Here is a 26,228-nt window from a genome sequence, read left to right as displayed (position 1 = left end):
CACAGAGATTGGTTCAGAGAAGACTCAGGACCTCCCCGTTGTGGAATCCTAACCCAGTGGATTTCAAACTTTATGGGAAAAACTTGAGAACAGCAACAACAAACAAACAAGGAGTTTCCTGAACATACTATTGAGAGATCACTAACTAATCCACATGTTTCTTACCTTAATTTTCTTTTAAAAGCGTAATCTTTTTGCCTGTTAGTTAAATTTTTTTTTCCACTTGTAACCATAATGATACGGACAATAAACTATTCTTTGCTAGAGGCAGATTTCATTATTTTGATCTTTGCTTCTTTTGTGTCTAATCAATCAATTCATTCTTTCATTCAATTAATATGATTGCAATACTGATACAATTGTTATTCATTGTCCACCATGTAATAGATACTATTGGTTTTAGCAGGTATTTCATCCAGATTGATCAGTGGGTACAAAAAGTTCAGCTAACTATTTATGATGCAAAGCATGGGAATTTGGAATATCTGTGTCTGACTTTGTCACAAGGGGACATCTTTCAGTTTTATCTAGGTCATAAATGGAAAAGTGGTTCTTCACAGTAAGCCATATCCTGGGATGCAAACGGGTGGGGAACTTCTTAATCATTGCTATTTTCCAGGATCATAAGGCTTATAAAGTTTAACATAGTCAGGTTTTAGAAAAATCTATACCATGGAGAAGACATTGGAGGACATGAGACCAAAGATAAAAAGTATACAATAATTCAAATTAAATTGCTCTGGACCAGGACAGAGATCCCAGGCACACAGAGGAGCAAGTGGATTGCAAAGATTTATAAAATGTGGAAAATATAGGCCTAAGTATTTCATTAAATCTGGGAGGTGAGCAAAATACCTAACATTTTTTAAAATCCTCACCTGAGCATACACTTGATTTTAAAGAGAGGGGAAGGAAGATAGAGAGGGAGAACATCAATTGGTTGTGTCCCCCTGCCTCCCTCTCCGTATGTGCCATAACCTAGGTATGTGCTCTGACTGGAATGGACGGGGCGACATTCCAATCAACAGAGTCACACCAGCCAGGGAAACACCTAACTCTTAAGTCACAGTGTATCAAGAAGTTCATCTTTTTAGCTGAAATTTTACTCCATTGGTCTGCTTGATCTATTTGATTTTTCATTCTGTAAGAAGTCTCTGAAGTCCTCAAAGAGGTTTTCAGCTATAAATTCAATTATTGTTATTTTTGGAAAATTTGTACTAAATGTTATCTTCAAATATCTTTCTCTATTTCATTTGTGTATTTTTTATTCAATGCAGAAATTATATATACACTGGATCTTCTTTGTCTGTCTTTCATAGTTATTTTACCTCTACCATGTTTCAATTTGGTCCCTATTCCTTATTATAGATCTTCCTTTGTTTCATTTCATGTTTGTGCTTCATCATGTCTATTCCTTCTGACTTAACATCATCTGCATTTGGGATTAGTGGGTGAGGAAGCTCTTGAACCTAGGACAAATGCTACAAGTACTGCAAGCCAGTATTATAGTGTAGAACAGCATACTCCTTTAAAAAGAAAATCCTCAAGAAACACATCAAGGGAGGGTGATTAATAATGAGTTTTCTAACTGCACACTATCTAATAGAGCACACTTCTCAACATTATTTTAACATTCAGGTTGCAGATAACATAGAAAAGTGCTTTATAACCAGCCTCAGAAACATTATGTCAATGATTAATGCCAATATCTTCTGCCTCATGTACAATTATCCAAATCATAAAATTTCCTGATTTGACAAAAGAATGAGGTGTAAATCAGTATTTAAATAAGCATGCCTCTTTTTTCCCAAAGATAACTCTATGGCTATGAACACATTTAACATATCCCCCCTTTGGTTAGATCACTTCAATAAAGATTACATTAATCCTTACATTCTAGTATCTCTTAATGGCTCTAAATATTGGAAATTAGGTCTTGTATGATTAATTATAGAATTTTATATTTCTTCTTTATTTGGAATAAATGTAATTAAAATGTGTTTGTTTTTTCATTTCTCTAGTCTAAGGTAAACAAACCCTTTTCTAGTACATATCATTCAATCGGTTTTTATGTGAGTTGATAGTCCTCCTGTGCTTCTGAAAGATTGTCTTAGGTTGGCTTCCCCCAGAAACAGACCCTGAGATAAGGATTTTAGTGAAAGTAATTGGTTTGGCAAATGATCCAAAGAAATCAGTAGGAAAGTAGAGAAGTGAGTCAGTGAGGGGAAGAAATACAATAAAGGTGCATTTATGAGCATATTGCTGCTATTGTCAACTACAATTCAGTCCTGATAGGGTCCTCCAAGAGACTGTGTAATTCATCATAAGAATTGTCCTATCAGAAGTACTAGGAAGCTGGGACATTTATCCTTCAGCACTCATCTATCATTGGTTGAATACTTATACTGGTGATATTAATTTTCCACATCTAGATTTCCCCATGTTGTGGCTTCTTGGCACTAACTAAAGGCTTTGGGGTCTTGCATTAAGAAGTTGTATGAAAGCAGTAGTGCTGAGGAGAAATGAACAGGTCTGCTATGGGCCACATTTTACATTTCAGATTTACTCATGCTCCACTTTATTTTCACTATGTTTGGTAATTAATTATTTTTTAAAAAAATATATTTGTTATTGTTGATAGTATTATAAATATCTCCCATTCCACCCCCTATCCTCCTCCACCTGGATCTACCTCCCCCAAATCTTCACTACCCTATTGCCTATGGCCATTGGCTATGCATATCCTATATAATAAAAGCCTAATATGCAAATCAACCAAATGGTGGAACAACCAGTGGAATGACCAGTTGCTATAATGTGCACTGATCACCAGGGGGCAGATACTCAATGCAGGAGCTTCTGCCAGCATGCAGGCCCCAGGCCAGCCAAGGTGGGTGCCAGTGGGGACCCCCCAATTGCCTTGCCAATCACCCCACAGAGGGAGGTGACCAGTGGTGGCAGCAGGGGGCAGGGCCAGTGGGTGAGCAGGCCGGTGCCGCCCCCCCCCCAATCGCTCTGTCGGTCACCTCCAAGGTGGGTTCCAGCAGGGGTCCCCCAATTGCCCCCCCAGTCACCCCACAGATTGGCCCTGATGGTTGGCCAGGCCTAGGGACTCTACCTGTGCACAAATTTCATGCACCAGGCCTCTAGTAATTATATAAGTTCTTTGGTTTATCTCTTTTCATTCCCCCAACCCCACATCAAAATATGTCAGTCTGTTCTATGCCTCCATGCTTCAGGTCTTGTTTTTTTAGTCAATTCATTTTTTTCATTAGATTCTATAAATAAAAGAGATCATATAATATTTGTCTTTCTCAGATTGGCTTATTTCACTGAGCACAATATTTTCCAGGTCCATTCATTTTGTCCCAAAGGGTAATATATCCCTCTTTTTTTTTACAGTTGCATAGTATTCCATAGGGTAAATGTCCCACAGTTTTTTTTATCCATTCATCTACTGATAGTCACTGAAGCTATTTCCAAATCTTAGCTATTGTAAATGATACTGCAATGAACCTAGGGGTGTATATATTCTTTCTAATTGGTGTTTCTGTTTTCTTTGGATATATTCCTGAAGTGGGATCACTGGGTCAAATGGAAGTTCCATTTTTAATTTTTTGAGGAAGCTCCATACTCTTTTCCATAGTGTGTGCACCAGTCTGCATTCCCACCGGCAGTGCACTAGTATTTCCTTTTCTCCACATCCTTACCAGCATCTGTCAGAATCTATAGATTGCTTTGGGTAGTATAGATATTTTAATGATGTTAATTCTTCCAATCCATATCCATGGTATATGCATCCATTTGTTTGTATCTTTCTCTGTTTCTTTTTTCAATATTCTATTGTTTCCCAAGTACAGGTCTTTTACCTCCTTGGTTAAGTTTATGCCTAGGTATCTTATTTTTTTTTGTTGTTACAATGGTAAATGGGATTGTTTTTTAGTTTTTCTTTCTGAGAGTTCATTATTGCTGTATAAGAATGCCTTTGATTTCTAGATTTTGATTTTGTATCCTGTTACCTTGCCAAATTCATTTATTAAGTCTAGTAGTTTCCTGGTGGAGTCCTTAAGGTTTTCTATGTACAATATCATGTCATCTGAGAATAATGACAGTTTTACTTCCTTCTTTCCAATTTGAATGCCTTTTATCTATTCTTGTCTGATTGCTGTGGCTGGGACTTCAAGTACTATCTATATCCTAATATATAAAGAACCAGGGTTCGCCATGACTTAAACAAGGGGACAGATGACTAATCACCAGGCTAGGGAGCTGAGGGAGTGGAAGCTGGAATAGCAGGCTATGGAGCTGAGGGAGTGGGAGTTGATCAATCGGTGGCAGCGGTGACTGGCGGAGTGGCTGGAAGTGAGACCTCTTGGTCCCTCCTCCAGGCCCTCAAACTCCAATCAATCAGTGGTGGAGGTGGGGTGGAACTGGGGACTGGCTCCCTTAGTAGTGCTGGAGGTTCAATCTCAAGAGGACAGGCCAGGCACCAACAGACTAGCACTGTTGGCATGATCCCGGCAGTGCTGCCGGCCTCCTGGAACTCGGCCTCAGGCACTGCGGCCGCTTCCCCACCCTACATGCTCTACAAGGAAGAAAGGATACTGCCAGCAGTGCCAGGTCACTCAAGCCAGCCCTGCCCACCCTGCTCCAGATTAAGTATGATCACTGCACACGGAAGGAATGTAGTAAAAAAAAACCCAAAAACCGATGACCAAGGACCTGCCTCCAGGAGCTCTTGGGAGCCTCTGAGTGTTGGGCACCCCGACTATTTTAGGGGCTTCAGGTGAGTGGGGGATGCAGAGGGGTCAGGAAACCTCACTCTAGGTCAGGCTGTCGGTCTGATCACAGATCCATCCGTCCTGCCATCTGCCAACAGCCGCCTCCACAGAGAATGGAAGAACAAAGGGAGGGGGCAGTTCTGCAAACTCCAGAGGGAATCTACAGTCCCAGGTACTCTGCCCCACCTGCTGACACTTTCGGTTCCTCCCAGAGTCAAAGGCGCCACCCAAGAGATCCCGGGTGGGCACCTGGCGCAGCCACCTCTCCACGTTTGCCTGTTCATCTTTGTCTCTGTCTCTGTGTCCGTCAGGCTGTCCCTGAGCTTGCCTCCACTTCTAGAACTAAGCTTCTGGTATAGCGACAACCCGCAAACCCTCATTCCTTTACTATGGCAGGATACTTGCCCCCCACAGGCTACACCCCTTCGCCCCCTCCTCCCTACCCTGTGACTGCTGGGTACCAAGAGCAGGTGCAGCATCCTGGGCCCAGACTGGTGCCAGTGCCCGCCCATGTGCCTGCCCCTGCTCCAGGCATCTCTCTCTTCCCCTTGCCCAGCCCCAGTGCCCTGAGGCCTGCTACTGGGCCTGCTGCCCTCCTCTTGCCACTGCCTGGGGTGCCTTCTGGCTTCAAATTCTTGGTGCCAATTGATCAGATCCTGATTCACAAGAGGGCTGCGCGAGTGGAAACACTCCTAGGCTGGGAGATAAGTAACTGATATGAACTGCGCTCAGGGGCTGGACAGCCCCTGGGTCAGGCAGCTGAAGAGAGCAACTGCTGTGCACATCTGTGCTGCGGAGCCCATCAGCCCCTTTGTGTCCTTCTGGTGGACCCTAGGGACCAAGAGATGGAAGTACAGCCACCACCGGGCACCACCACTGGTCATGTACTGCAGACCAGGCATCCCTTCCTCCCCAAGTTCTCCATTCAAGATGTCGATCCTGCTGGACCTGTGGCTGTGGCACAGACACCAACTTTTAGGTGAAGACTCCAGATGAGTCCCACATTGTGGGTCACATCAGCAAGCAGTGGAGTAGGGGGGGATGCTCCAAGAAGCCCTCACGGATGCAGATTAATTTGGCTTGCAGTTCCCGCTGGATATGGATGTGAGAGTGAAGGCTGTACTGCTGTGAGCCACATTCCTCATTGACTACATGTTCTTTGAGAAGCGAGGAGGCACTGGGCCCTCTGCCATCACCAGTTAGACAGAATCTCAGGGTGAGGACCATCACCTCAGCCAGAACTCAAGATGGTCACCTGGCCTGGCTTGGCCCCTCCTCAGAGGCTGCCCCTTTCCTCCATGTTCACTGTAGAGGACAGACAGGGATGCCTAAGAGGCTGGGGCCATGGTGCCCCATCCCTACCCTACTCCCCTGGCCTCCTTTGTTATGGGTTCACTCAGCGAGATAGACCACAGACTCAGAATTTAAATTTAAGAGCCTTTATTAAGCTGGTCAGCTGACTACAGGTACAGCACCCTGCCGAAGCAAAGGCTGAACTGCAGCCCAGACTACAGGAATTACAGCATTTTTATTTGCAAAACCCACAAAGTTACAAAACCTTATTTCCCAACACAGTATAGTATCAGTGCCTTCCTATATATGTGTTTTAGGAACAGAGAGTACAGCATATTGAGAAGAGGCCATGAGACCATATCTCAAGGCCTGATGTCAGTACCTTCCTGTGGGGGGCTGTTTCTCTCTTTTCCACGTCCCGCATGGAAAAGGAAACAGTCCATTTGCTGAGTGGAGGAGCTGGGGATTAAGAAATTAAAGAAAGACCAGGACGCAGAAATAGATTTTAAGCTGGGGCCAGGTGGGCGCCATCCTCTCTGATGGAGAGGCGGCAAAAAACGGGCTGAGCCACACAGCAGGTTTATTTTAAAGGCCTAGATTTACATATCTAGTTCTGCTCCTGCCTGATTAACATGTCCAGCCTTATTGGGGAAGCATGTTCCCAGGGCGTGGCTCTGCCTATGCTCTGAGTTCAGCTGACAATAATTATAAGAAAATGCCTAGGTGCCTCCCTGGCGGCCCTCTACATCTCCCCCGTTTTTGTTTTTTAAGCTACTATAATAAAAGTAAAATTTTAAACATTAATAGTAGGGCTCTAGAATTAAAACAATTGCAAACAATGCAAATACTAAACTACATACATGTTATCATTTTCAAAATTTGAACGTTAAGAACAAAACTGGCTATTAAATAGTAACAAAACAATGCCAATGCAAAACAACAATATGAGAAATCAGAACTATGGACATATTAACATTCTTGCTACTAAATGAAAAAAGTCTCATTTGCTGCTGGTGTATATTTACTCAGAGTCCTTGGACTTGGCTGCGCAAGACTTTGCAGAAGACTGGCAGCTAACAGATGCTAGCATGAGCAGGAAAATTGTTGAAGAAGTAGCTTCAACTTCTTGCTTTTCCACAATCTGTTGCGCTTCAGTCGTTAACTTCTTCAGATGACTTCATATTGGCACAACAGTCCCTTGCATCTTTCAGTTTTCTTTTTCTTCCCTTTTGCTGTCATTAGGGCAGTACTTAGTCCTTTTTAGTGAATTTCTGTGTCCATTGTGGTGACAGATGTAACGCTCTGGCACCCGAATTGGCTGCATTGCTCCTTCTTCCTTGCTCTTGGTCCTGGGCAACCTGCAGCAATGCACAGGTGCTGACTGCTATCATGACAAGGCGTCTTCACCATCTCCATCTCTGAACTGTCTCTCCTGTCTTTGTGGCTGGAGCAATCTGGTCAGTTGGGATCTATTGTTGCAGGAATCCACATGGCCTGGGAGCTGTTCTTCTGAAAATATACAAATGTATTCTCGACCAAAGGTTAATAAAGAAAACCTTACTTGGGATTTTTTCTTTGAAATGATCTTCTCCTGGCTTAACCTGGCATAATGTGTGTTTTTTCTGGGTGTCTAGCTAATGAAAAAATTTTAATTTAATTATAGGATCTATTTTCTTACATGACATTTTTCCACTATCCCCCCCCCTTTTTTTATTTAATTAGGAGGATTTTTGGAAAATATATAATGTAGTCTAGATAACATTTTTGTATGTTAAGCAATTTTACCACGAAATGAAAATTTTGGTTAATACTTTTGAATACTTATTTCAAATTAGCCAAATTTAATTAATTTGAAAACTTAACAACTATTTTACTGTCAAATTTAATATTTTAATAATAATCTTAATTTACACTGTAAATATTAATTGAAAGGATCACTTTACGTCCTTGAGGAGGCTTAAGCATTTCTGTTGTTAGGCTAGATTTAAATTTAGAGTCTGTTAAACTAAGCCTTCATTTTTCTGGGTACCATTTTCAGCTGGGCCAAGTCTCTTCTGTTATTTGGTTCCTGATTTGGGCTGGGCATGGGAAGCAAGAAGCAGCCATGGGGACAGAAGACCTTCCTCAGAAGGGGCGAGTGTTCAAGCCCCTGCACAATTGGGGGGGTGAGGATCTGTGCCCCACCTCTGTTGAACCCCAAGTTCTCTCCTACTGGCCCCCGACTGTGCCTGTCTTAGGTCGCCCCACCCTGTGGGGTCTTACCCGTCTTTGACTACCAGCCATCTCTGGGCCAAGTAGGGTGATGTGAGGTTCAGTTTTGTCTCCTTGGTAGCCTATGTCCCTCTGGCCCCCATGCCCAGCAACTGCCTTTGGATCCTCTCGCCTGCTGGCGGTGCCCCGGCATTGATCATAGGGAACCCAGGTTTCTTCTCCAGAGAGGGCCCAGCTTACACCATTGGGCAAGAGACAGATCCATGGTACTAGCTTTTCATGATCTCAGTTTGAACGGAGAGCTTAGGTAACAGCTGTAGACAATTGGATTGTGAGAAGAGGAAATCCTCTTGGCAAAAAGGTCAAGAGAGGTCAATACAGAATGCTTAAGTGCCTTCCCAGGAGGGAATAAATCCCTTCATGTCCTTAAATATTAATTGAATTATTTGTAAGTTTGTTTGGGATAAATGCACAATATACTGTTGTAAAGCATCAAAAATTATTAATAAAACTTGTAGAATAATACCATGTAAGAATATTCTTTGCTCTAGGTCATGACAATTCAATTTTAAATTGGCTGTCTGGAGGTTTGGAATGAGGAACCTAGTTTTCAAAATAAAAAGAAGAAGTTTACAGAAGCAGAGACAGTATGCTATCTAAATTACAGTTTTGGGTAAATACATTATCTAGAGTCCTTGGGTAACCCAGGTTAAACTTAGGCATGTTATCTAAATTACAGTTTTGGGTCTCAAATCTTTGGCTGACCTGGGTTAAACTTAGGCACTTTATCTAGATTACAATTTTGGGTCTCCAGAACACCGAGTTGACACACTAACTGGAGCCCTCTGACCTTGGGATAGTTGTGCTGTCCTTTCCAGGTAAAGGGAAATGTGCCTTCTAAGACCAATATGAAACTTACAGTTTTTACCTGAGTTAACTGTTACCATACTTCACTTTACCATGCCCCAGGTGGTCTCTGGGCTGTTGGTTGTCTGGTTTGTCTTCTTCCTGCTGGATTACATTGGAGAACTTCAACTTAAAAAAGAAAATTCTTTCTCTTTTACACCAAGTAACCTATAGGATTACTTTTTGGATCTTGACTGATAGTGCCGCAAGGCCATGTATTTCAAGTCAAAGTCATTAAACATTTATGGTGACTGTACTTGTTTTCATATTTGGTATTTTAACAGCAAATCATTAGATTATCCTATAAATATTAGTGGAAGATATTTCAAAATATTAAAATTTCTCCTTTTTATTAAATTTAAAATAATATTTTTAAACAGCATTCCCTTTTGGCTTATTTGCATATACAGAGGGATCATGGGAAGCCTTCAGTAACTTTTTAGAAGAATTTTACTTTACTAGGATTAAATTGCTTACAAAGATTAGTAAATTTAGTGATTTTATGTCTGATTCATGAGGTGCAAACGCTGCCCCACCTCCAGCCTAATTTAAAATGCAGTGGCATGGTGCTTTTGTTAGTTTAAATAAAGACATTGCTACTAATAAATCAATTTTTACTTTTATTTGGCAGAAATTTCTTATGCAACCAAGCATATTATATTTTGAAATATTGCACTCAGGAAAAACTGTCAAATACATATCTAATTAAAAAATTTAAAAGCAGTTCTCAACATAATAGGATCTAGTCTTGACCATGGAATCAATTACTCTTTATTTGTTTATGATATATGTATAACTGTGGTTCTACTGAGAATTTAAGATGTCTTAAAAATGTCTCTTATCTACAAGCCTTTTAAGAAATACAAGCTCTATTGTTGGCCCTTATAAAGCCAACTGCTTAAAACATTGGTCTATCATACCACTGAAATTATATTAAGACCGTGATTGCTAATTTATTAAGTATTAAAAATATTTTCTTAAAAATAGTATTAAATAAATTCGTGAGGCAAGCATACATTCTGCCCCATCGCATTTCCGTAGTAAAACTCCGCCTTAAAACTCCACCCCGGAAATCCCAGCCTGCCTCAGTGAGCAGACACTCCTTTTGTGATTGGCTAAGTCAGAGGGAGGGGCCTTTGTTGTTCCAAGATGGCGGCCCCCAGGGGCGCGGCAAGCCATGCGGCCAACATGGCGGCTGCCAAGTCAGGCAGCTCAAAGTGGAGGCTGTCTACACTGTTCTTTGACAGAAAAAATGATTTCCTTATTCTCACAATAAACAAGGGAAGAGCCAACCAAAACCCCTAAAAGATAGATGACCAACATTATATTGTAGACAAACCGAAATCTCATTAGCTGTTTATACCCTTTGTAATTATCTTAAAGAATTTATCAATCAAATTTAAACTGGTTTTTGTATTAAAAAATTTTCAGTTGAGATCATAAAATTAATCCTCTTTTTTAAATCAGACCAATGAGTAACATATTTTGAATTCCTAATCATTTAAGAGAAAACACATTTTATTTTTTCAAAAACAAGTTATACATTAGATATTTAATTTCTCCCAATTCAATTTGCACTTTAAACTTTCAGAGCTTACAAGTCAAATATTAGCAGTTCTTTGATTAACTACACTTTTATATTTTTAAGAATAAATATTAAAATCCAATAATTAACTTTAAACCATGTCTTTTCTGCACAGGGAAACTGAGAAGCAAGCTTGTATTTAAAAATGATTACTGGCGGAAAGCTGATTTCAAAGGAGCCACCTTTCGGCAGCTTGACCTTTTCTGCAAAGGTCGGCTAGCAAAAGGTGTAGCCATTGAAATGCAAATTAACATTCCTAAAGATGGCTGCTGGTGGGAATTGGATTACCTACATGCTAGGGCAGCCGTGGGCAAACTACGGCCCTCGGGCCGGATCCAGCCTGTATTTCTTTCTCAGGTTCATCTCCGCCATTTTTAAGGCCAAAACAGTCTCGGGTTTTTATTCTGTACACAGCAAAAGGTCAAGTTCAACTCAAAACTATGTGCACTCGTTCTTAAACTGGCCTTTTCCCTTTACATGTGCACAGAAATCCTGGATGCATTTATGAATTTGTAAAAGCTTTAAGTCATTAGCTGGAAAAAAAGGATAAAGATGGCGAAGATGAGGGGAAGAAGTGGCTTTCTTGGGGAGTGACGTCCATATTGGATGGCCACGTGACCTTCCCCACCTCGTTTCTTAGGGGGAAGACTCAGTAATGGTCTGGCATTTACTCTTTCTATTTTATTTATTTTTCAATTTTTATTTATTTTTATTTTTTAAGGGAAGAAAAGATTTTTTAAGATAAAGAATCATTGGCAGTTGCTGAGAAATTTCTTTAATCCTTTTCTACTTGGTTACAAGTAGTTTACATGTGGAGGCAGAGGAGGTGCAGATGGTATTCTTAGAGACTCACACCCTTCCACTCCAGGCTGTAAGGCCGTGGCTGCACCCCACTTAGACATTCTTAAACTCTCCTGTGCTGAATCAAGGCCATCACCAATTAAAATAGGAATTTTCTCTGGACATATTGCTGAGTATTGGTCACACAACTGCTTTCTAACCTTTTCCCAGGTTTCATCAACAAAGCTTAAGAAAGAAATCGAGAATTTGACTACAATTAACAGAGCATAGTTTAAAGCATTTTTTTTTTTTTTGAGGATTACCCACGTTTTACACCTAGCTATTTCATATCAATTCACAACAATACACTCCCCTTACCTTATTCCTTTAAATCTGTGTGCACACGCTTCTGGGAGTGACCCCCTCGCTTTCTTCTTTTGCCTCCGTACTCAGTCCCTGTTCGGGGGCGCCAAATGTGGGGGGCTGTTTCTCTCTTTTCCACGTCCCGCATGGAAAAGGAAACAGTCCATTTGCTGAGTGGAGGAGCTGGGGATTAAGAAATTAAAGAAAGACCAGGACGCAGAAATAGATTTTAAGCTGGGGCCAGGTGGGCGCCATCCTCTCTGATGGAGAGGCGGCAAAAAACGGGCTGAGCCACACAGCAGGTTTATTTTAAAGGCCTAGATTTACATATCTAGTTCTGCTCCTGCCTGATTAACATGTCCAGCCTTATTGGGGAAGCATGTTCCCAGGGCGTGGCTCTGCCTATGCTCTGAGTTCAGCTGACAATAATTATAAGAAAATGCCTAGGTGCCTCCCTGGCGGCCCTCTACACCTTCCTATCTATGTGTTTTAGGAACAGACAGCACAGCGTGACTCGTCTGGCCAAAGCGTCAGATATGCAGCCCAGCACATTCCCCACTGGTTTTATGTACATGAGTCAAATCATTGACTCTTTTGGGTCATTGTTGGGGAGGGAGTTATATTGACCCCTGAGGAATTCTTTGCCAAATAATGTCAGTGGGCCTATTTATAAGATAAGGGCCTGGAACGAGGGCCAGGAGTAATCTCTAGAGGGTCTGAAGAGTCCTGGACTCTCTATTTTGCCTGGGCTGTCTTAAACTGGGTGTGATGAAGCCACATTGGGATCCCGTCGACCTTGACTGCCGTGGGAGTGGTCCTTTCCAGGTAGGAGTCAGTCCTTGGGTGGAAAATTTCTTTACCCAAACAGAGTCACTAGGTTGGAAGGGATGAACAGGATACAGGCAGATCATCTCGGACGTGCTTCTGGTCTGCTTTCTGGGTAGACTGTAAAGCCTGAAAGAACTTGAGTAAACTGGTGAGATGAGTAGTTCAGTGTCTGCAAGAGTCACCTGACTCTGTAAAGGCCCCACTGGTTTTAGGGCAGCCTCCCAGGTTGCATCATCTGCAGCCTAGTTCCCTCTTGCTTCTGGGGAGTCAGTGCCAGTTGGCCCATCATCCTTGCTCTGCTCATGTCTGTCTAACTGCCTACTATATTACCTCAAGGATCCTGGCTCTGAATTCTTTCAGGGAAAATGGGCGTTGGATTTCTTCTGTAATTGCTTCGTGCTGAGGAGGGTCAGAAGTTTCTCTCACAGAGCCAAGAGATCTTTGCTGTCTATCAGAGGAACGATGATGCCTGGGCATAGAAAGAGGTGGGCTTGTGACCTGGCAGAGACAAACTGTAACAAATGGTTGTGCTTAGTAGCAGCTTGCGGCCTTGAGTACAGCATAGTTCAGATAAGTAAACATCAACATAAAACTATCTCTCCCTGCTCTCCCTGCTGATGGCTCTCTTTTTTCTGCATTATCCATTTCCTCAGTCCTTATTGTCTCTCCGGCCCCTTTGGCCTTTTCCCTCGTTTATTGCCAGGAGGACCTTTGCCATCCGGGTGTTTAAACCTGCCGTCGGGTCCTCCCGACTGTTAAAAACCTTCTGGGCCACCTCAACCAACTCAGATTGATTTCCCCTCAAAGCCCTCTAACTTCTGCAATTTTTTTCCGAATATCTGGGGCCAATTGGGAAACAAATGCAACAATGACAGCCCTCCGACTTTCCGGGGCATCAGGGTCAATGGGGGTATACACCCGATAGGCCTCGCACAGCCTCTCAAGGAAAGCTGCCAGGCTCTCATTAAGCCCCTGGACTGTCTCTGTTACCTTAGAGAGGTTTGTGGGTCTCTGAGCAGCAGCTCAGATGCCCCCCAATAGAGTCTGGCAATACCGATCGAGAGCCTTCTTTCCCCTGTCACTATTAGGGTTCCAGTCAGGTCGCCTGGAGGGAAACGCAGCCTCTAATCTGTCTTGGTCAGATGTAGGCTGCCCATCTGGACCCAGTACAAATTTCCTCCCTTCTGCCTTGACCCTCTCTCTCTCTTCTGAAGTGAAAAGGGTTTGCAGCAGCTTCTGACAATCATCCCAGGCAGGTTGATGGGTAAAAAACACAGACTCCAAAAGAGAGATTAACCCTTGTGGGCTCTGGGAGAAAGAAGGATTCTGGTTCTTCCAATTGTACAGGTCACTGGTAGAAAAGGGGACATACACCATGAAAGGCTGCCTGTCTGGACCCAGATCTAGAGGGCCTGCCTGCCATAGTGGCAACATAGGAACTGCAGGACTGGCAGTTGTCACAGGGTCTCGCAGGTTCTCCCCCTCTCTCTCTGTCTCCATACACTGTCCCTTGCCTAGTGTGAGGAGAGGAGAATGGAGCTGGATCCTGGACTGGTGTTTCCGGAGGAAAGGAAACCAGCTGTGGAGGGGGTAGGGGTTCTGGGTCAGGGTCTTTAGCCACAATTGGACTGGCGGGTGGGGGAGCATTCGGGAGAGGCCTGACTCTGGAGAGTGTCTCCTCACTTGGACCTTGCAGAATAGGGGGAGTTTTGCCCTTCAGAGCTGAAGCCAAGAGGACTGTCTGTCTCTGTCCCAATTTCTTTTTCTTATTCTGACAACTCTTTAACCACCTTTGTTTTTCAGTCAAAATATCAACCCACACTTGAATATAGGGAATTTGGTTGGGGTGACCCGGCTGGTCGTAGACAACATGATGAACCCAAAAAGCAGTGGTTAAATCATAAGTCCCTATGTCCAGCCATTCCACCTGGAAAGTGGGCCACTCCTGTTCACAGAATTTCTGCAAATCAAAAGCATTAACATCATAACCATAACCTGCAGCTCACTCCTTGAAGTCCTGAAAATTTTTCAAAAAACATTGCAGCAGGGTGCACACAGAAGCAGACGACGACCCCTGACCCATTTTGACAAAGACAAAGACAACAAAGAACAAAGACAACAAACACCAGACAACAAACACCAGACAAACAAACCCGGTGCAGCCTAAAGCCGCACAAACCAGGGACTCCGGCCACAGTCGTGGCCGCGGGTCAGGACCAGGAGTACCGCTGCATCCAGCCCTCCATATAGGTCCTTCCGTGGGACATCCCAATTCCAGATTAACGATCGGTCTTCCTTACTTCTCTCGAGAGTTCAGGTGGCTCGGTTTCCGAATTGAAAGTTTTGGGTGGAGTCTCCTCCGCCTCCCTGGGACCCAGGACGGAGACTGGAGGCCTCCTTGGTAGTCGTTCCCCACAGGGATGTGGGGTATCTCGCTGCATGCCCGGTGATAAATGGGGGAGAGCCTCCTGCCTTAAACAGGGGGTCCCTCTCACCCCTGCTCGGGGAGAGCCTCCTGCCCTAAATAAGGGGTCCCTCTCACCTCTGCAGGGGATCTCGCTGGGGGCCTCCAAATATTATGGGTTCACTCAGCGAGATAGACCACCAACAAAGAATTTAAATTTAAGAGCCTTTATTAAGCTGGCCAGCTGACTACAGGTACAGCACCCTGCCGAAGCAAAGGCTGAACTGCAGCCCAGACTACAGGAATTACAGCATTTTTATTTGCAAAAACCAAAAAGTTACAAAACCTTAGTTACTGACACAGTATAGTATCAGTACCTTCCTATCTATGTGTTCTAGGAACAGAGAGTACAGCATATTGAGAAGGGGCCATGAGACCATATCTCGAGGCCTGGCCTGATGTCAGTACCTTCCTATCTATGTGTTTTAGGAACAGACAGCACAGCACGACCCGTCTGGCCAAAGCGCCAGATATGCAGCCCAGCACACCTTCACCTATCGCCTCCACAGAAGGGTATGTATGAGAGCCCTTCCCTTGCTACCTCTCACCACTGTCTCTGGCCATCCCTCAGCACACAGGCATATCGGCTTTCAAACTTGCCCTACTCACTTCCTCTCACCCCCTTCCAGGACCTCTGCTCTGGGTGGGGCCTTTACAACAGAGCTGGGGCGGGAAAGGGTATAAAGCACCAAAGATGGCTGATATGACCACTCACCTCTGCCTCAGCTTGACCAATTAGTTCAGCCTCAGACATGCCACTCAGAGGTGATCCCTACTTCCCCAGCAATGACTCTAGGAACTCAGCCCCAGTGCCACCCTCCTCTGCCCCTTGGCCCTCTCCTCTGCTGCAGCTCTGTGTGCCTTACTTAACCAACCCTTCCTTCCCTGTTCCTACAAAGGAGGCTGCATCTTTGTATGTTATATTCATATAAACTTTGTAACGTTTTGGGAAAACAAAACAAACAAACAAACAATAACTGATGACCAAGTCAATGTCCAGAGTCTGGCTCAGGAGAACAGAGAGAAGGGAGAATTTCATAAGTTGGCCAATGCCAAGATATTTCTAAGTGACTGCTTGGCATGTGACAATTGTGTGACTGCAGAGGAATGAGTCCAAGTTTCTCAGCAGAATACCAAGGACTTCTTCTGTGTTCTGAATCTTAATAAGAAGGAACCTTAAATGAGAAGGAAGAGAGCAGTTGGCCCACAGACAACTACACAGACAGATAGGGTTCGTGGCTGGCGAGCACAGTGGTGGTGGCAGGAGCCTCTCCTGACTCCATGGTAGTGCTAAGGAGCAGTGAGCCGAGTGGTAAGGATCAGCGAGCAGGCGGACGGTAAGGAGAGAGGGGTACTGGACTGAAAGAGGGATTTCCATGGGAAATGGGCCTAAGCCAGCAGGCGGACATCCCTGAGGTGTCCCAGACTACGAGAGGGTGTAGGCTGGGCTGAGGGACCCCCCCACCCCCCCAGTGCGTGTATTTCGTGCATCGGGCCTCTACTATATATATAAAAGCCTAAGCAACCATTACGACCAAACAACCTGAACAACTGGAATGACTGACTGACTAGTCGCTATGACAAACACTGACCACCGGGGGCAGATGCTCAATGCAGGAGCTGCCCTCTGGTGGTCTGTGTGCTCCCACAGGAGGGGTTCCACTCAGCCAGAAGCCAGGCTCGTGGATGGCAAACACAGCTGTGGCAGCGGGAGCCTCTCCCAACTCTGTGGCCGTGCTACTGAGTGGTGGTGGCAGGTTCAGTGTCCCAGGATGAACATGAGCACACAGTACCATCTCAGGCTCCTCCCTGACCACCTGCCACTTGGCACAACTGCTACATCCCTCAGGGGATGTCAGACTACTGGTTTAGGTCCTAAACCTGCAGTCAGACATCACCCGAGGGGTCCTGGATTTTGAGAAGGTGCAGGCCAGGCTGAGGGACCCACTCCCACTTATGCATGAATCTGTGCACCAGGCCTCTAGTGTTGAATAACAGTGGTGAAAGCAGACATCCTTGTCTTGTTCCATTCTTAAGGAAAACACTTTTAGTTTTTGCCCATTGAGTATTATGTTGGATGTAGGTTTGCCATATATGGCCTTTATTATGTTGAGGTATGATCCCTCTATTCCCACTTTACTAAGATTTTTTATCAAAAATGGGTGTTAGATTTTGTCAAATGATTTTTCTGCATCTATTGATATGATCATGTGGTTTTCATCTTTTAATTTGTTTATGTGATGTATCACATTTAATGATTTGTGAATATTGTACCAGCCTTGTATCCCCAGAATAAATCTCACTTGATCATTGTGTATGATGTTTTTAATATATTGCTCTTTCCAACTTGCTAATATTTTGTGAGGATTTTAACATCTGTGTTCATCAGGGATATTTTCCTGTAATGCTCTTTCTTTGAAGTGTCTTTATTTGGCTTTGGAATTAGGATAATTCTGGTTCTGTAAAAACATATTGGATGTGTTCCTTCCTTTTGAATTTTTTAGAATAGTTTGATGAAGGATATGTGTTATTTCTTCTTTGAATGTTTGGTAAAATTCACATGTAAATCCATCCTGTGCAGGACTTTTGTTTGCTAGAAGTTTTTCATTTGTTTGTTTTGTTTTTAATCACTGCTTCATTTTCATCAGTTGTTATTGGCCTACTAAGGATTTCTTATTCTTAGAAGATTGGATGTTTCTAGGAATTTGTCCTTTTCGCCCAGATTGTCCAGGGTTGTTTTTGTTTTTTTTTTTTTTTTTTTTTTTTTTTTTTTTTTTTTTTTTTTTTTGTGTGTGTGTGTGTGTGTGTGTGTGTGTGTGTGTGTGTGTTTTGGGGGAGCATATAGTTGCTCATAGTATTTCCTTACAATCCTTTGTATTTCTGTGATGTCTGTTGTTATAGTTCCTCTTTCATTTATTATTTTATTTGGGGGGGGGGGTCCTCTTTCTTTGTTTCTTGATTAGTCTGGGTAGGGGTTCATCAATCTTTTTTATCTTTTGAAAGAACAAGCTCTTGGATTTTTTTTTAATATTTTGTACTGTTTTGTTTTGTTTTGTTTGTGTCTCTGTGTCATTTATTTCTGTTCTGATCTTTTTTATTTCCTTCCTTCTGAGAGGGTTAGCTTGACATGCGGGCAGACAGGGAAGCGGTCCAATGGAAAACAAAGGCAAATGGAACATAGGCAGAGGCAGACAGAGCACTTTGAGCAAGCCTAATCACAGGAACCAACCATGAGACATAATAAAATGTTTCTGACTCAAAGTGGGCAGTATGTGAAAGTAGGGAGGGTCTGCAACAATAAGGTGAACTGACACACAGAAACGGAAAGTTCAGGTCTATTGCTGAATAAGAACAATCCAGGGAATTAATCAGGTGAAGACATAGATATAGAGCAGGCTTGTAGCAAATATACACACCTAGACTACAAGGCTTGACGGGCAGTCAATTATTGGACCTCCCTCCCCATGAGGGGAGTCTGATTCTGCTTGTAATACATTCCACACTTTTGCTTAAATCTTTTGATCTGCATTTTCATTCTCTGGCTTCAAAGTCACGACCGCAGGAAAAAACCTAGGCTCACCATTATAGTTATCAGTTTTGGGGTACATTGGGCATCTAACTCTCCACATCAGTGAGTCTATGGAACCTATTGCTTCTTTTGATGTTTCCTTTGTAATTTTGGTGGCATTGCTGGGTGTCTGTCAGCCATGTAATCAGGCTGCTGTCTCCAGCATTTTTCTCTTTCACTTCTTTTTTTAAATTTTTTAAAATTAAATCCTTATTGTTCAGATTATTATAGTTGTTCCTCTTCCCCCCCCCCCATAGCTCCCCTCCACCCGGTTTCCACCCCACCCTCTGCCCTTACCCCCCCCCAACTGTCATCATCCATAGGTGTACGATTTTTGTTCAGTCTCTTCCCGCACCCTCCACACCCCTTCCTCCCCGCTGAGAATAATCAGTCTAATCTCTTTCTGTGCTCCTGATTGTATTATATTCACCAGTTTATTCTGTTCATTAGATTATTTATTCACTTGATTTTTAGATTCACTTGTTGATAGATGTGTATTTGTTGTTCATAATTTGTATCTTTAACTTTTTCTTCTTCTTCCTCTTCTTAAAGGATACCTTTCAGCATTTCATATAATACTGGTTTGGTGGTGATGAACTCCTTTAACTTTTTCTTATCTGTGAAGTTCTTTATCTGACTATCAATTTGGAATGATAGCTTTTCTGGGTAAAGTAATCTAGGTTGTAGGTTCTTGCTATTCATCACTTTGAATGTTTCTTGCCACTCCCTTCTGGCCTGCAAAGTTTCTGTTGAGAAATCAGCTGACAGTCGTATGGGTACTCCCTTGTAGCTAACTGACTTTCTTTCTCTTGCTGCTTTTAAGATTCTCTCTTTGTCTTTTGCTCTTGGCATTTTAATTATGATGTGTCTTAGTGTGGTCCTCTTTGGATTCCTTTTGTTTGGGGTTCTCTGTGCTTTCTGGACTTGTAGGTCTATTTCTTTCACCAGGTAGGGGAAGTTTTCTGTCATTATTTCTTCAAATAGGTTTTAAATATCTTGCTCTCTCTCTTCTTCTGGCACCACCATAATTCGGATGTTGGTACGCTTGAAGTTGTCCCAGAGGCTCCTTACACTATCTTCATATTTTTGGATTCTTTTTTCTTTTTGTTTTTCCTGTTGGGTGTGTTTTGCTTATTCGTATTTCAAATCTTTGACTTGATACTTGTGATCCTCTAGTCTGCTATTGGAACTCCGTATAATATTCTTTATTTCAGTCAGTGTATGCTCAATTTCTAGTTGGTCCTTTTTCATAACCTCGAGGGTCTCACTAGATTTCTGGAAGGTCCCACTAAATTTATCGGAAGTTTCTAGAAAATTCTTGAAAACCCTTATAACCGTGGTTTTGAACTCTATATCCAGTTGTTTGCTTTCCTCCATTTCTGTCGTTTGTGACCTGTTTCTTTGTCTCTGCATTTTTGCTGCTTCCCTGTGTTGATAGAGTGGCTTTCTGTGCTAGTTGTCCTATAAGGCCCAGTGGGTCAGCCTCCCCAATTACCTGAGGTGGACACTCTTGGTGCTCCCCTCTGTGGGCTTTGTGCACAGTCTTATTGTAGTTAAGCCTTGATTGTTGTAGGTATCACTGGGAGGAATTGACCTCCAGGCCAATTGGCTGTGAGAATCAACTGTGTCTACAGTGGGAGAACTTCTGTGCTGGAGACACCCTTCTGGGGCAAGACTTGCTTCAGTGGGGCTTTGGTGCTCACTGAGTCTGCCCCCTGAGTGTTTCCCTTATGGATCTGAGGGGTTGTAATCTGGATGGTCCCACTCTTACCACTGGGTACACTGGATCTTGGATCTCTAAGGAGGTGCTAATTTAGCCTCTTCCTGAGGCTACCCAGCAGTAGCTATGGCGAGATCTGCAGATTCCTCTTCTTTTTTTGGTGTTTGGAGGTGCCCAGATGAGGCCCAGCTGTGAAGCATGACAAGCTGTTGTGGGGCCTTGGACCTGCTTTTGGAAGTTCTGGGCCTCTCTGACCCAGCTGCAGTTTGTTAGGTAATTTTCAGATTGCAAAGGGCCAGGCCTTGCCCTAACTGGTTTGGCTCAGTGGATAGAGCATTGGCCTGCGGACTCAAGGGTCCCAGGTTCGATTCCGGTCAAGGGCATGTACCTTGGCTGTGGGCATATCCCCAGTAGGGGGCGTGTAGGAGGCAGCTGATCGATGTTTCTTTCTCATCGATGTTTCTAACTCTCTATCCCTCTCCCTTCCTCTCTGTAAAAAATCAATAATATATATATATATATATATATATATATATATATATATATACACACACACACATATATATTAAAAAAAGGGGCCAGGCCTTTCATATGCAAAAGCCTCTGCGCACAGCTTGGGTGGGGTGGGACCTCAGGGGATCAACAGGGCGGAGTAAGCAGCTATGGCTGCTCCTCAGTCCTACCCTAAGAGGCCCCGCGTCTCAGTGTCCAGGTAATCACTGTAAGCACCTCTGAGAGAAAGCCGCCCTCAAGTTCCAACCAATGCCAGACAGTCCAGTTTCTCCCCCTATGAGTCTGCGTCCCCAGAGACTCACCTGGAACTGGAGTTCAGAGTAGTCGGGAGCTTTAGACTCCCTCCCGATTGAAAAAGACAACAGCGTCCTCAGATGCTAGCCCTTTCCACGGGCGCCTCCGTACCTCTGCACTTTACTTCCGCACCTCCCCTGAGTCTCAGTGTGCTTTTCTCTTTCCTTCTAGTTGTAGAATTTCCACTCTGCCAGCCTTCCTGTGGTTCTGGATGATGTCCATTTTGTCTTTTAATTGTATTTTTGAAGTGGTTGTGCGAGGCAGCAATTTCTGGTGTTTACCTATGCCACCATCTTGGTTTGTCGTTCTCTTTCACTTTTCCAAAAGTGGTCTCTGACCTTTGGCCATTGAAAGCGGGCTTGGGTCAGCCACTTAAATGCCACTAGGGTGGCTGCCACATAAAAAGGCTCCCATGGAAGGATAAATTGGTTGTTGCACCAGGTTAGAGAGCTGTAGGCTTCCTGCCAGTTGCAAGACAAAGTCCGACCAATGACTAAATGAGTACTTGGGTCCCTGCCCAGGCTCTGAATATCAAAGAGGCAAATTCCTCCCTCTGGTTCGAGAATTTCAAATGTCCTTAATGAGTAAAGACCTCTCAGAGATGTCTGAGGTTAAACCCTAAGACATGCAGGGGCCTCATACGTACTCCAGAATACAACTGTAATTAATCTTTGACCCATCCAGGGAGTGCACATAAAGACTGCTTACTAGGTGCTCTGGGTCCTCATGGCTGTTTTAGACTACTAGGGAGAAAAACTGAGGCAAGTAAAAAGAGGGAAATGACCAGCAGCTTCACTGCCTCTGTGATTTCTCTCTATAAGCAGCACACTACATACAGCCCAACCCTGGCCTGTTCCCTTGTTAGGATTTCTATTACTAGAGATCCGTTCAAATTTTCCTGCCTTTTTCCTCCCCCTGTCTGAGGTTGCAGGTAGAGGGAAGCTATGTTCTTTGGATCCTGGTCCAGGCCAGTTAATCTACCATTCTCAGTGTACCTTACCAATGATGGACCCAGGCATGCGTGAGCAAAAGGATTCCATCATTCCCTTAATGCCTCCTTGGACCTGACCCCCAGAGACCTGATTTCTTCCAGCTCCTTGAAGTGACCTTGTGGGGACCAGAGGGTTTGGGGGTCTTCAATAGAATGTTAAGGGAACCAAAGAGGCAATGCCCTTGCCTGAGGGGCACAGCTTGTCCCTGATGTTCACACCATGCCATGTGCTGGCGAGCATTTGAAGCTGGATGTGGAGGTAGATTAGGGAATTTTCCATACATAAGGGCAATAGATCACAAGACAGTATGGAGGAGGACTGCAAAGTTTGGATTTACAACAGTGCTCAAGGCCTTTTAGTACTTTCTACAGTGCTCCCCTGCAATTCCTAGGACTTTTGAAATGCAAGTACGTGGTCAAAAACTCTAGTATGGGCCATCTTTAAAAGTGCAAGTTTCTGGGGAAAATTTAGCCACTTGTACAGATCAAATTAACTCATTTCAACATTGTTTGCTGGATCACCTACTTTTATCTTTTTTGTTGCAAAAAGTCTGTAAAGTATAATGTCTTTTACTTTGTTGAAAGTGTACTTTGAAACTAAGTATGTTTAAAATATGTTCATAAGGAATGTTGGTTGTTTGCTTTTCTTGCTTATTGGAAATTGAGGCTTCTAAGAATTATTAGTTGAAAATTGTATTATTTGGGTAATAAAAGGCATGGTGCATAGAGATGCTTTTGAAAAGTAGTTATTCCTAAAAATTGTAAAAAGTTTTATGAAAATTATAGAAGGTTTCTAAAGAAAAATGTTAAAAGGAAATTAAAACAAGGCCAAGACAGTGTGAGCAATTTGAAGCCAGCTTGTAACTAACAAACCATTATCTTCCCCAGGCAAATACACAGAGCAAATGATAAAAACAAATAAACAAACAAAAAATAAAATGAAACAAAACGCTCCCTAATGAGAGAAAAGGAGCAGGAAAGGGGAAAGGAAAAGGGCCATTTTACTCTCTAGGCATAGAAGCCAGTAGTCTAAAGGCTTGGCAAGATAAAGTTACCAAGTGCTTCTCATGATTTCTGGGAAGGCCACAACAAAGTAACAGGGAACCTTAAGAATAAATCTATACCAGAATATTCAGCAGTGGATTTTAAAGACCTATGGACAAGAGGGTGTATGATGGCTTGGACCCCCATCCAGTCTGCTCTTTGTATTGGCTAGGGGGCCCATATGCTTGATTAACCAGATGTATACCTTACTTTTTCGATAAAGATACATACTTTAATTGCTTTGATAAATTGGCTTTTCACAATTCAGTCAAGGTCTCTCATATAAACTTATTATGAGAAGACAAGATTCAGGTTTTGTAACTTTTGTTGAAAGTATTGTTAATTTTTAAACTTTGTTTTTCAAATACAGGGAAACGAAACAATTTGGCAAATTATATATTTTTCTCCCTACCTAATCCATCCAGAATTTGACAATTCATAATAAATAAGTCATAGCAATACATTTCTTTGCATGAATTCAGTAAGACCAGTTTCCAATGATAGTTTTGTTAACCAAGACTTTGACTGGAGTGTCATGTCTGTGGTAGACATGCCTGGAATCTGAATGTCACTAGAATACTTGAAGCCAATGTGAGCATCTTAGAGAAAAGCCTGGTACTTTGCTTGGTCATGTGGTTCATGGTAGTCTTTCCAGGTAAGGAACAAGGGAAGGTTGCTTTCCTGAGAGATAGCAAGAAAGGAACTTCAAGACATTTTGGGAACCTCAAAAACTTAAGGAATTCACCCAAGTCTACAAGTATTGCAGGAAAGCCTGAGGGCAACTCAGTGGCTTGGCTTTTTTGCCCTGAGGCACTCAATACAGCTCAATCATGAGATTCCAGCAAAACAGATTTTAAAAGAGCCTAAACAGTCAATTACTACCATTATTATATTCTTACAAACAATCAGGCCTAATTAAAACTAGACTTAATACAATAAATGGATTGGCCTTTAATAAGAATAAGGGTGATTTTAGAGAGAAAAATTAAATTTTAGCAGACTCTATAATACACAATTGTGAGTTGACTCCACTTAATTGTTTCGAAGTTTTATCTTTCAGCTATGAATTGAACTGAATCCTAAATTTGTCTAGTTTTCTTGGATGTTTAGCTACAACTCTCCAGACTGAAACTTACCTTTTCCCTATCCTTAACCTTGGAATCATTGAACACTGAAACACTTATCCTTTCACTGGACTACTTGCTATAATTCTTGTTGTTCAGTTTGTTTCCACCAAGTTGCAAGCCCTACTTGCACACAGGGAATAATACCTCTAAATACTATCACAACCTCCTTCCATGCCCAGGCCTCATCATCCCTCCAGCAGGGAACAAGTATTTCTTGGGTCTGAAGAAAAATGTTGCCCCCTTTAATGTGGGGCTTGTTTACTCCTTTTACAGTCTGTTAAAAAGAAAATTATATCTTTTATATAAAATCTTTTGGTCAAATAAGTTCGATAATCTTCTCAGGGTTTGAATTTGAAGAAACTAACCTTAGACTTATGGGAGCCAAAGGGGGTCCTAGTCCTTACTAGAATTGTAGGAAAGCCTAGGAGGAAGGTACAGAGTGCTTCTGGTGCCTACACATTTCTGTGTGCTTGAGGGCATATGGATCCTGGAGTAAAGGACTCTTTCATTTAATATGAAAAACAAATAAAACAGAGGCTGGGAAGAGGAGGGTCAAAAGGGACTATAGCAAGCCCCCCAACATTATTTGAAGTGCCCCTCCTTAGTCCCAGATAGATCATAAATTAAACCCCTACATCATCAAGAAGATTACCTCACCAGTGGGTTTAAAGTCCCAGGCTTGGCTAAAGTAGATTTCTACCCTTTCTAGATAAGTCCCTCATTACTAACAGACTGGGGATATCAGGATGACAAAGATCTTTTGATGGTGAGGGTGGACATAGGAATAAAGCCAGAGCCATTTATACTCTCCCCAGAGCTCCGGGTAGTGGCCAAACTCTATGAGCCCTCTACCTAGAGGCCCTTCTTTTTAAACTTCTTTGGGAAACTCAATGGGTACTTCAAAGACATTGGAACCATCTCAGGCACTTTTAATCAGAGACACAGGTTGGTACAGGCTTCCCCATATCTGGAGGAGACGGGTTCCTGGTAGGACTACACTGGTAAGTGCGTACAGTCCAGTAGCTTAGTTCTGTTAATGGGCGCACACTAACAGGTTTTCTTCACAGGACACAGGTTACAGGCATCCTAGGTATTGCTGGTAAGAGATGGCTAATACAGCAGACACTCACTCGAGAACCACACACAACAAGGCGCTCACCAGGGTTAACACCCTTTGCCTGGGAGTGGGACACCTATGTAAGGAAAGGGCAGAATTCCACAGAAGATGCCAGACATCTTTCTGTGTGTTTTCTTTCAAGTGGGAAGCTCATCATCTACACCCCGTGAGAGCAGCCCATTGAACTGCATTCTTAAACATTAGAATTCCTTTAATCCACAAACATTGAAGAAAAAATGCCTGATTTTCTTTTGTACCCAGGCCTGGCACCAGTATCAACTAGCAGACAGAGAGAGATGGCCCTCAGGGGGAAGAATTAACTACAATATCATCTTGCAATTAAATCTTTTATGTAGGAGAGAAGGAAAGTAGTCTAAGATCTCATATATTCAGACTTTCTTTGCTTTAAGAAACAATAAAAAATTATGTCAGCAATGCAAAATTAAACCCTGGCTCTTAACAGCATTGACTTAAAACAATACCAGAGTCAAAAACCCCTAAGAAAGTGATGGGGCCAAGTGGCCCACTAAATACACCTAAGTCATCTTGTCCTCCTTATAATAGAGGACCCCTGGAAAGACAAGTCCCACCAAGACCCAAGGGGACTCAGCCACCCAGGCCCCTGACTATCATCTGCCCTCTC

General features: G+C 42.9%; 1 pseudogene; it reads left to right on the top strand.

Moving 5' to 3' along the window:
• The first annotated feature begins 5,170 nt into the window (after window positions 1-5,170).
• LOC118675163 lies at window positions 5,171-6,040 on the top strand (annotated as a pseudogene).
• Window positions 6,041-26,228: the final 20,188 nt, after the last annotated feature.

Source organism: Myotis myotis, unplaced genomic scaffold, assembly GCF_014108235.1.
Source record: "Myotis myotis isolate mMyoMyo1 unplaced genomic scaffold, mMyoMyo1.p scaffold_m19_p_2, whole genome shotgun sequence".
Lineage (NCBI taxonomy): Eukaryota > Metazoa > Chordata > Mammalia > Chiroptera > Vespertilionidae > Myotis > Myotis myotis.
The sequence above is the reverse complement of the archived record's forward strand: the minus strand, read 5'-3'. Positions and strand labels throughout refer to the sequence as shown.